Source organism: Polistes canadensis, unplaced genomic scaffold, assembly GCF_001313835.1.
Source record: "Polistes canadensis isolate GaletaPanama2010 unplaced genomic scaffold, ASM131383v1 scaffold_35, whole genome shotgun sequence".
NCBI classification, from domain to species: domain Eukaryota; kingdom Metazoa; phylum Arthropoda; class Insecta; order Hymenoptera; family Vespidae; genus Polistes; species Polistes canadensis.
Window position 1 is genome coordinate 904,453 of NW_014569582.1, and position 13,226 is coordinate 917,678.

The following is a 13,226-nucleotide window of genomic DNA, read 5'->3' on the forward strand; positions in this document are numbered from 1 at the left end:
TTAAATATATTTGAAAAGAAAATAATGAACAATACATTTTCTTTCATTGCAAATTGATTGACCCCTAATCTAACTTTGGAAAATGAAATACAGTAGTTTATACGTGTTCGTTCCGTTTAACAAACCACAAAAAAAAAGAAAAAGAAATGAAATTCGTTCAACTTCAATGTCCGAATAATCGAGTAACCCTTTTTCCCCCATCGTGTTACTCGGCCACACACATACACACACACACACTTACACATAGATAACCGCTTAACTACTTTGCCAAAAGGGAGTTTGATATCATCGAGCATTCGAAATAAGCATGGAAATGGCGAAGAGAGACTCGTTAATCCCCCTTACCCCCACCTTCACCCCACACCCACCCTCCTGTCTCAATGTCGACGTCGCGACCCTCGTGTTTCGGGATTTAGTAACATGCACTGGTTCTTTCCCTTTTCTCCCTTAACCCCTCTCTCTCTTTCTCTCTCTCTCTCTCTCTCATACTCCTATTACACAATATCGGTTAGATCATAAAATTCATGCCAATTAATTTATGCATCAATATCATTCGTATTTTAATATTCTATACTATTATTAAAATCATTGAAAAGAAAAAAAAAGAAAATCATACTAGACCATGGGGTTTTTTTTACAGATTAAGTAACCTCCCCGTCCCCAAAAATTAAATTAAAAATATCAAAACATTTATATATCATTGATAAGATTTTTATTATTAATTATCCAAATTCTATTAACCCATTCACAATGCTGAATACTTTTTTAATAATAATAATGTGTTTATTATAATAAATAAATTATATTTAATAATTAAAGTTTTCACATGAGAACAAAAGATTCAGAACAATAATAATCAATGATACAAACACCAACGTTACATTATTTAACATTAATATTGATAAACCAAACGCATATATGCGTCCAGAAACAAATCAAATGGTTAATAAAAAAGAATGGAATATAAAAAAACTGGTGTGTGTACTTACATACACACGTAAGAAGTTATACGAATATATACCCTGAATAACCTCAAAAATAATTTCAATTTGCGCGCGCATTTTAAATATCGACAACTTCGTGGTGTTGATTTTTCGGTTCGCATCTAACCTCACTTTCCAAAACGCGCGCCAAAAGAAATATAACTTCAAAAATAGATTAGAAATGTGGAAAAATTGTAGAACGTTATCTCACATTATCTCATTTTCTCTGTTTCTCACTTTCATTCATTCATTCATTCATTCATTCATTCATTCATTCATTCATTCACTTCTTTCCTTTTCTTTTTTCTTTCTGATGAATAAGAAGAAGGAGGAGGAGGTTGGTGAATCCTCTCAGACGGATTATGACACGTAGAAAGTTCACGACCTTTTGTCTGGCGCTACCCCTTGCTACCCACGGCCTGAGTTCTCTAAGGGTAATCCTCTAACCAGGCCGTTATGCCGTTGTTGACATTTAGCCCCCGGGTGGTGGCTCTCGAAACCGGTCGTCCGTGTCACGTTGCTTGCTTGCTTGCTGCATCAAGAAAAGAAAAAAGAAAGAAGAAGGAAAGCAGATGAGAGTTAAAAAAAAAAAAAGGAAAAGGAATAAAATAGCAGCAGGACAAGAATTTAAGGACCAATATACGAGTGTGTTACGTCGATCAAGAAATAAAAGAAACTTGACCTTCGTGGTACCTGCTCTGAAAACTAAACCACTATTATTACCATTACTACCTGCTCGTAATACTCAACTAAATAATAGTGAATCTATAGAAAAAAAAAAGGGCTTGAACGGGTTTAGTGTGAAAGATGGGCGTGGGTATATTGTGAGGGAAAGGGGGCCAGGTAACTTGAAAAAAAAAGAAAAAAAACAAATGAAATGGAGATGACAAAACGTCGTAATAGGATTACCATTGTCAACTATTATTAACATGACAATGTTGTATACTAAACGGTAAAGCATATGAGAGTACGTTGTGTTACTTGGTTGGAATCTCTTTTAGGGGTTATCTGTTTCTATGTATTATGTGTGTGTCTATGTATGTGTATATGATTATTATACATTTTATGCTTGTTGGTATTGATTCGTTGGGCTGATAGGAATGGTAGGTATCTTTAAATACATGCCTTGTTATGATAATTATCACGTGCCCTGTATGGACCCCGTATATGTCCCCCCCGCCCCATTATACCCGCGAAAAGGCACATCCTCACAATATTGTGATATCCGATATACCGACACTCTTCTTTCTTTTTTTCCTTTTATCTTCTTCTTCTTCTTCTTCTTCTTCTTCTTCTTCTATTTCGTTTTTTTTTTTTTATTCTTTTCTGATACTAATCTTTTTTTTTCACTTCTTTTTATTTCTCTTCTTCTTCCTTTGTGTATATTCACAGTTCAAACTAAAATTCATTTGAAAAATCTATTCTCGATGGGTATTTCCATTTGATGTAATAATCGTCGTTATGTTATTTATCATAATCATCGTGATAAAAGAAAAACGTCTGGTATTGTTATTCGATTATGATTATTATCTAAATATTTCCGATCGTTTAGAATTATTATTTGTAATTTGTGATATACGATTGATGTTAAAACTTAGACCCCCAATTGATTGATTGATTCATCGATTAGTTTTATCTTTTAAATCGTTTACTTAGATTTAGATTATTATCAATACAATTTGTAGATATTATTATTATTAAGATAAAACAATTTTAATCACAGATTGCCAAGTGATATTTTAATTTGATTTTACTATAGATATTATTATCATATTTTATCAAATACTATCAGAATTGTTTTTGTAATTTTTTTTATTTCCAAACAAGTCAACAATCATTAATTTCGTTAAATTTACAATTGCATTAACAATCATTATGTAATACGTTGTAACGAGTTTTAACGTAAAAAAAAAAAACACTTTGGAAGAATAGAATTTAATTAAAAAACGATTTGTTCGTTTTGATGAGAACAGAGATTTGACTATAGAATTTATACCATAACTATAGTATAAGGGAAAACTTCATTAGTTTCTCGAGTGATGGTGGTCGTTATTACGTAACACTTTGAATTCAACGACGTATAAAGTTGTCCCGTCCAGTTACCCACCCGAGGGGTTGTTTAAGAGAAAACAATAATATGAAAAGAGACGATAGGATGATTCAGAAAGGAATGACAATTGGTTCTACGACGTTGACCAATACTCAAAACGAAATCCAAGCATCCTTTTATCTTTTGCTGGACCTATCTTTCTTCCAGACACACTATCATCCCCCAAACCTTTTCCTTCTTTCTCATCACCCTATTTTCCTTCTTCCTATTACTTGGAGGAAGTTAAAGGCGCCCAGACGTACATCAAAATCTCATAATTGTCTGAATTATCAGCACTTTTATTGGATAATGTCCGGGACTCTACTACTTGAGATGATGACTTAGAGAAATACCAAGAATAAGAATTGATCCAGTTAGTTATGATATTTCAATGAAATTATTTTATCAAGAATATATTAAGATAAGATTTAAAAAACAAACAAATAAATCACAGATATATTATATATATGAAGACATTTTTTTTGTCGAGAATAATTGATAGTTCAAATCATGAAGTACAAGTTTAAAGATATTAATTGCCGAAATCTGTCCATGCAAATCGTATATCTAAGTTTTCTTTTTTCACCACCAGTGTCGCTAATGTTCCTTTTCTACTGCTCTGAATATAGTAACGTACCGATTATTACTATTACTATTTACTATTAATATTAATATATTTACTTATTTTTTGTTTACGATTATTAAATAATTATTTATTTAATTTCAATATTATATTTATACACTTAAACAACCTAAATTATTATTTTTATTTTTAAACTGACGTTTTATTCTTCTTCCATTTTGGTACAAATAAAACATGGGCGCCATTTTTATATCCCATTTGTATAAATGAAGCTCGTGCTCCTTGTGTAGAGTCTCCATGGTTCAAATAATATAATAAAAAATATAATTGCATTTTAAATTCAAATGTAATGAATATTAAAATAAAATATAACATTAATTAAATAATATCTATAAGTTGTATATAATTAGAATATATTAATCGTATATATAAGAATATTAATTATTGAAATTGATTTCTTATTTACAAAATTTGATCACGATTCTATTACCAAGTTGAAACGTAATACAATGAATATTAATGATTGAAATTGATTTAAAAAAAAAAAAAAAAATAAAGAACGAAATAATGTTTCATATAATTATATCCAAGTTTTATCATTGTAATAAACATTGGAAAATATAAAAAAATTAGTTAAATAACACATAGATAGAATGATACAGAATAATAATCGTTTTATTTCGTAACTATTAAACAAGTCGTTCGCCTAGTTCTTTTTTCTGCCTATTTATTCTTTTCTATTTTTATTTTTATTTGTCCTTTTTCTGTTGTTGTTATTCTCGAACGATTTAATGTCCGTTGTCGTCGATCCAACATTTGTGCATTTATTAAACTTATGATCGAGGAATCGGTCATTAAGTTGCGTTAAGTACTTACTAGCGTAAATAATTCATTCTCTCTCTCTCTCTCTCTCTCTCTCTCTCTCTCTCTCTCTTTTTAATGTCGCAAGAAGTTAGTAAGAAAAACGAGTAATATAAATCGAATCGACACAAGATATAAATACTGTTGCTCTCTTATTCGCCATTTAAATCATCTACGTCATTTATTATTTCTACACACATACGAAATATTTAAATACATTTATTATTATACTCTAATAATACATACTTATAGCTTTCTTGTCTCTCTCTCTCTCTTTTTCTTTTTCTATTTTACGATACGGTCATTACGATACATACCTTGGAAAATTGACAAACCACGTTAAGATTTATTATACAATTAACGAATAATTTATTCCGTAACGTCACTGTTTTAAATTCTTTTTTGGACTTTCTTGTTTGTTTGTTTCTCGTATTGATACAACTTTTCTAGATCTTTTCGTCGTATCAGAAAAAAAAAACAAATCATCGAAGTTATTTATAGTGAATACTGAAAGATCAATTAATTAAACAAAACGTAAAATAAAATAAATACGAATAATAATAATAAAAACAAAATAATCAATCTTATAATTAAAACGAATAATACATAAAAATGGTAAAACTTTCTCGATACTTTCGTCAAATATATATAAACCTAAATAATAATTTTTAATGATAAAATATTACAGGGAACTTGGACATGAAAAGAAGTAGAACTTAATTTGATTAAGTTGGACGTTTCGTCCCTTTATTGGGACTTCTTCAGCAACTTAATCATCAAAAAGTTCAGCGTCTTTTTTATTTAATTTCAACATACATTTCTTTTTATAATATTCTAAAACACAATACATCTAAAACTTCGTTAGTTCGGTTGTTATTATTTAAAAGCCTCAACAAAACTTTGTTTAATGATATTTTATCATTGAAAATTATAATTTGGACGAGAGGAAATACTAACTAAATAATAATAATGAAAAATAGATAAGAAATGTGACACCTTTCGATAATTCACGTATCACTCGAATACAATTAAAAAGATTCGAATGAAAAGGGTTACTAGAGAGATATGTGAATTACATTATGAATAAAAAGGAAAAAGGTACTGTTGGTGGTTGTTAGTTCGATGTGAAATTAACAGCTCACCGTAACGAAGTATAAAACACTGAAAGGTGTACAGATCGGAATAGGATTCCCGTTCTACGGAGTAGAGACGAACGATAAAGTTAACTTCCTTCTCTTCTTTCCTTTCCTACTTCTTCTTCTTCTTCTTCTTCTTCTTTTTCTTTTTTTTTTTCTTCATTTTCTCAAGCAAAGAGGTAGGTAGTAGTAGTCCTCTCGTAGTCCAACATGCTCGCGCTTACGGTCCGCAGGAGAGATAGAAGCCATTAATGTAAGTCACCTGTTACAAGACGCGAATTAACCACGGTAAATTATACCTCGTGAGTTGCGCATAGAGTATACTATACCTTACCGTAATCAGGAGTTATCAAGGTGCGATCGTGGCCTACGGACTATCGTAATGAACTTCCTTATACTCTTTCTCTTTCCTTATTCTTTTTATACTTTTATTCTTTTTTTTTCTTTTTCCTCTTTCTTTTCTTTTCTTTTATTTTTGTCTAGTTCGGTTTGAAAATTCTTAACACGACAGTGTACGAGCACTGTCTTCAATCTTTCCTTATTTTCTCCTATAAGAGTTCTTCTTCTTCTTCTTCTTATTATTATTATTATTTTATGTTACCTGGATAATTTTCTTAATCCTCATTTTATTCCCTTCATCACATCACTTCCTCCCCAGTCACCCCATAAGCTTTACCTGTTTTTCTGGTATCATGTGCTGATTCATTTTGAAGTAATTTTTTGCAATGGAAATATGAGAAATCGTTTGGGGATTATGATATTTTTTTTTTAGGATATATGATATATTACAACAAGTTGCATATAGAGTATTCTAATTCTGATTTTATCGAAAATAATATAAAATACTATTACTAAGTTTAATTCTTAGGGAAGTTATTTTTTGGACAGGTTTAATTTATAAGAATTAAACTTAGTAATAATATTAAAAAATTTTGGATAGGAGGAAAAAACAAAAAATCTTTATTATATTAACGATATAAAATACTTTGAATATTTATGATTGTTTAGTAATTTTTAATTTTTTTTTTTTATTACATATATAATTATATAATATATAATTGTTATATACATATGTATATAACATACATGTTATATACATATATAATTTATATTAATATATAATTGTTTATTATATAACATACATGTTATATACATATATAATTTATATTAATATATAATTGTTTATTATATAACATACATGTTATATACATATATAATTTATATTAATATATAATTGTTATTATTTCAATAAGAATTTTGAAATTACTTAATAAGTAGTCTACTAATATTGGTATCATCCAATAGATATATTTTTAATTTCAATAAAACGCAAACCCTTAAATCAATTTTTCAAAATTCAACAACACACATATCTATACATCCCCTTTCCCCCATCACCCCCATATCTAAAAAAATTACATAAAACAATCTTTAAACCAATCTTGATCTCAAAGTAATTAAACGATATACCTACCGAAACGTTGTCATTTAAAAATTAATCGTAGTCATATTCTAAAAACAAAAACCAACAAAAATACAAAAATAATAGAAGAATAAGAATAAGAAAAAGGAAGTTGAAGGAAAGGAAGGTTATCCAGGAATAAAATGTGAAAAGTTAACAGTGGGAGATAAAGAATACCCAGAGATTGAGTCTGAAAGTGAAAGAATGAGTGCGATAGAGTATAAGAGAAAGGAAAAAAGAGATAAAAAGAATGAGAGAAGGAGAGTTACGAGAAATTCTTCCATGCCCTTCGGAAATGTCATATAGCTGTCGGGTGGCACGGAGGCAATATTTCACGCCGGTAGGTCCGCCTGTCTTCTTCTTCTTCTTCATCTTCTTCTCTCTTTCTCACTCATACTCATTCTCATATTCTATCTATCTATCCATCTATTTCTTTCTTTCTTACACTTTCGTAGTTCATCCTCTTCCACCACCACCACCACCACCACCTCTTCTTCTTCTTCTTCTTCTTCTTCCACAACTACCACCAACCTCAACGGCACTTTTCAAGGAGTTTTTACGGAGTCCTTCTCTCGATCTTTAATCACAGCTCGACCTTCCATTGTCAGTGACGTCACCTCCGACTCTGGAAAAGGGTGCTCAAGGGGGAAAGGGTGCTTTGTGTCGGGACAACACTGATCCCTCTCCGCGTCATTTGTCTCCTCCGACCATCCGTCCACTCCGTTCGTCTGTCCGTCCGTCCGTCCGTTCCGTTCCGTACCGTTCTTTTCTTCGAAACCGAAACCTCCTCCTTATTTGTACGCGTGCATACATTCAATGAGAGAGAAGAAGACACCTTTATTCTTTTTTTACCTTATTCTAGTTGAGATTCCCACTTCGTCATTTCATTTACACACACGTACATATATATATATGTGTAGGTATATTTTATTATACGTTTCTTTATTTTTATTATTTTTCTAATTTTTTGGACACAAGTTCGAGTGTAAGAGGTACGTGTGTTTGTTCATGTAAGAAAGAAGTGATTTCACTTACACACACATTACATGTATCTATAGGTATATTTTACTATTCGTTTCTTTAATTTTATTATTTTTCTGATTTTTTGGACACATGTATTCGTGCAAGAGTATATATATATATATATACGTATATTTTATTAGGGTGAATTAAAAGTTCATACGTATATTGTGTTGTTTCGGATACGTGCAATTTTTTGAAAAGCCAATAAAATTATTTTATATGCAAGTGAAATATTAATTTAACAAATGCACGAAATTTTGATTGAACCCTAATACTATCCTATTCTTTCTTTTTATTATTTTTCGGATTTTTGGGATACAAGTACGCGTGTTTGTTCATTTAAGAAAGAAGTGATTTCACTTACACAAACACACACGTGCATATATTATATACTTATATTTTACTATATCATTCTTTCTTTTTATTATTTTTCTGATATTTTTAATACAAGTACGAGTATAAAAGTATGCGTATTTATTCGTGTAAGAAATAAATCTCAAATCGTAACCATAATGAATATATATATATATATATATATATATATATGCGTGTGTGTATATATACGTGTGAGAAGTACGTATATGAAAAGTTTCAATAGAGAGAGAGTCCTCTTAGCATCTTTTGCATTGTCGACTTCATTCTCGTCCTCTTTCTTGGGTTTCTTAGGAAGGTTCTTGCTGAACCAACGACTTTTTGCTATCCCACAGACTCCTTTTCCTTACTTTCTCTCCCCCCTCCCCTTCTCCAACTCTTTCAACCCCCTTCTAGTAAAGAAAGATTACCGATAGGATGTACATATTCTTTCGGATTATCGTGTCGGAGATGGAAGATCGAAGGTTTCTGATATTAAGGTCCTAAGATTTGTCATATTATATTCTTGTTCTTATTCGTATTATTTTTTATTTGTTTTGTTTAATAATAACTTAAAGTATGTATTAGATTGTAGGAGAATATTTGATTGTGTTTTTGTTTTGCAACAAAATAATAATGTTCGATTAAATGTTTACGTTCAAGATGATTCAAAGCGATTAATTATTATTTCGTTGTTGTTGAGAATAAGTTGGATACAAATTTAATAATGATTGTTTTGATTTCGATATTTATTTCGTTAAAAACGAAATTTGGTTAGAACACCTCCTTTTTTGATATTTTTTATTATATATTTTAAATATATATATGTGTGCAGAAATTGTGTATATTAATATAATTTAGATAAATATTAAAATAGATAATTTAATAAAGATATCTGATAATTAATCTATCGTAATACATAACACACATTAAATAATGAAGTCATAATATTTTTGCTATAATAAAAATGATTTTTGCCACCAATTATCTATCCTAGTTTTGATATATATATATATATATTTGAAATGTTTTTAATCTTAACTAGTTTCTGAGAAAGATCGATTGACACTGGTTTAAAATTCATCGGCATTTTACAAACAGTCGATATAAATCGCGTGCGAGAAATCTCGAAAGTAATCGGGATCGTCGTCGAGTTCGTTAAGGGTGACAAGTACGGATAGAAGTTTCTTGAACGATGCAGAACGAATGAACGAACGAACGAACGAGTCACTGCATATATATATATATATACATATACATATATATATATACCTATATCGGCCATGGAAACGTTCGAAGAAGTGCCATTCGATACCGTTATCTTCGTATCAACGTAAATAACTTCTCGAGCTAGAGCGTACGTAATTAACCAGGAAAGCAAAGAGAAAGAAAAACGAGAAAAAGAAAGAACGATAACTTCGAATCCATGGAAAATGTCACCAAACAAAAAAGAGAAAATATTTCCTGAAAAACAATTTGATTTTTAACTCGAATAATTGTCTCAATGTACTTTTAATCGAAATTAAATATTATACAGTGTTCATAAATAAAATTAAATCATTTAGAAAAAAAAATAAATTCAATACATAATATAAAATGTTTATAGAAATACCTAAACCCATAGGATATTAAATATTAATCCAATAAATAAAATAATAGAAATAAATATTGGGAAGTAAGATTATTGTGAGTATATCAAAATTAAAGAATAAAAGAATAAAAGAATGAATGAGAAAAAAAAAACCAGGAAGAAGAAGAAGAAGAAGAAAAAGAAAATGAAGCACCCAGTGGTTTAGAGATTGGTTAATTTACGATGATGCTCGGTCAACAAGGCGCCAGGGCATTTAGCGTTTAACGCGAACAAACCGACAAATGAGAAAGAAGAACTTGGATGAACGAAGAAAGATATACACGTTAATGCTTAAGATAAAAGAAGACGAAAGAATAAGAAGAATAAGAATAAGGAGACGCCACTCAACGCGCATTATTCGAATTGATGCGTTGAATTGGCGCTGACGACATCGGATAGGCCAATCCGGACGGTTTGTTTATTATTGGTCAAGCGTTGGCGGGATTCCTTGCGGTCTCGTTTAATTGAACCAATCGTCGATCGCGATAGAAACAAATACATCGACTCGACTAAATTGAACATGGCACCACCATCATCTTCATCGTCATCGCAATCGTCATTTTTCTCATAGTTATAACATCATTGTCTCCGTATTTAATCTATTTTTTATTTTTATTTTTAATACATTCAACTCATTTCTTCTTCATCATCGATACCAACGATTATAATTACATTTCTCGTTGTTGCAAATGTCCGCCATCATAAAAAGATGGCGTCACTATCTTTTTCTCTTCTACTTTATGATTGGTGGAAACAATATTTAAGGTTATGTTATATTAATTAAACGTAGATATAAATTAATTTCATTTTAATACATCGTTAGATATACTCGTCGAATTCATTTGCTAAATCTTTTGTTAAATATCGCTAACAATAAAAAAAAAGCAAGGAAAACCAATGATAGGAAGAAACAAAAATGTCTGAAAAGTACAACGCGTTACTTCGTAACGAGTATATGACTAATTACTTAAAATCACCCATGGGGTGTGTTTTATTGTTTTTCGTAGAAGGAAAAACAAAAAAACCAAAAAAAAGTAACAAATAATAATAATAACAACAATAATAAGAATAAGAATAAGGAAGAGAGAGAGAGAGAAAAAAAAAAAAAAAAAGGAAGATTCTGGTTTCCGGACACGGAGGATGCATAGAACGGTTCGTTTCGAAATGCAAATCGCATTATTTCCATACGTACGCGTAATGGCCCATTACGCGCACGTGGCCGCCACAAAGGAATCCGCCTATGGCTTCTGTGTACGCGCACGGTTATACCACACGCATTTACACACACCCGCACACACATATATATATGTATGTATGTGTTAGAGAAGACTAGAGGCATTACGGGGCGGCAACGTGAAATGACGTTTTGTTCCATCGGGACCGCAAAAAGCTCTCCACCCTCACCCCTCCTCACCCACTCTCTCTTTCTATAGATGTATGTGTGTGTGTATGTCGTACGATGACTAAACTACCCACCACGGCCGATTTACACATATTGGCCGTTCCCCACCGATTTTCCACGCGTATATTTCTACCACCGTTGTGTTCTTCGATAAAACGATTTCTACTCTTCCCTCTCCATCCTCCCTCCCTCCCACCCCCAGACCCCCCTTCGCGTATCTCTTCTCGTCTTCTTCGACATTCGACATATCTCTCTCTCTCTCTCTCTCTCTTTCTATTATTTTACTGAAACACTCTCTTGGAGAGTTGCGATAATGAAATGGGAAAAGACCGTACGAGCTTTTAGCCTCAACGAATTCGTAATATTACCGAAGAAGAAGAAAGAGAAGGAGAAAAAGAAAAAAATAAAACTAGGGGAGATCTTCGATGCGTAACCATCTTTATTTCATCCCTTCCACCCCCCCCCTGCTCCTGTTCCCTCTCTTACATAAAATACCTTCCAAATGAGAAAAGATTTTAGTTACTGGAATGAAACTTTAATTTTGATTATACTATTATTATTATAAATGATAAAATATTTGTTAATCGTATTTAATTATTTCTTATAACTAAGTGCGAATGTTTTTCAAATTGTTGAATAATATTGAGTCTTATTGAATTGTACACGGTGTATAATATGAGAAAGGGTGACTTCTTTCAATTGAATAGAAATTTTTGTAAAACACTAGATATATCATGTAACATCATTACGTATGTATGAAAGAATACGTGAAATACGAAAGCAAAGAAAAAAGAAAAATAGAAGAAGGATCATGAAACGAAACGAACGTTTTTACTTTTTGTCTATGACGACGAGCGGTTCCATATCCTCCTCCTACCACCCCCTTTTTCTTTTTTTTTTTTTCGAAAAAACCACATACGAAGCAAAAATATATATATATATATATACATGTGTGTCTCTATTCTGTGTGCATATATATATATATATATATATACATGAGGGAAACGTTACTCTTGTTGAAAGAGAAGATGAATTTTCAGCGCAGCAAAACAATAGTGCGGATTATCGCGCTCGCGCGTTGAAACAAGAGGACACCCCACGTGATTAGTCTGACATTTGCACGGGCAGCGTGAGAAAGAGAAAGAGAGAGAGAGAGAGAAAATGTCTCTCATTCTCTTATGGTTGCACGGTTTTTCCTCTCCTATCCCGAGCTAGTTGGCTCGCATTCCAACATCCGAGTCTCATTTGACTGCGTGTCTGGTGGCCCGAGGGCAGCTTTCGCGGCAACCCCATGAGGCCCTTGAAATACTACCCCCCTAACATTCCCCCTTCTCACCGTATAACCACACCTACCAACCATTTTCTAGTACAGTACCATCGTGAATTCTTTTTTCTTTTTTTCTCTCTTTTTTTTTATCTTTTCAATGTCTGTCTTTTGTCAACTTTATCATCGAATTACCGTTTTAAGTTACTTTGGTCTTTTTTTTGTTTATTTATTATTGTATTTTTTTTTAATGATTTTTTGTTAAAACAAATTCTTTCATCGTAGGGTTACACGTATCTATTGTGTTCAATTATTTTAAATATTAATTATAATTATAATATACTTAAAATATATATGGTTGGAATACAATTTGTATACTTTATATATTTATATAAATGTGATTGGAATATATTTATTAATTTATACCACTAACTTAACATTT

General features: G+C 31.2%; 1 protein-coding gene across 1 annotated transcript in view; it reads left to right on the forward strand.

Annotated features, from left to right (window-relative positions):
* LOC106784442 (COUP transcription factor 2) overlaps positions 1-13,226 on the forward strand; it is a 155,657-nt gene that overhangs the window by 141,016 nt on the left and 1,415 nt on the right. The gene's annotated exons all lie outside the window — the stretch shown is intronic.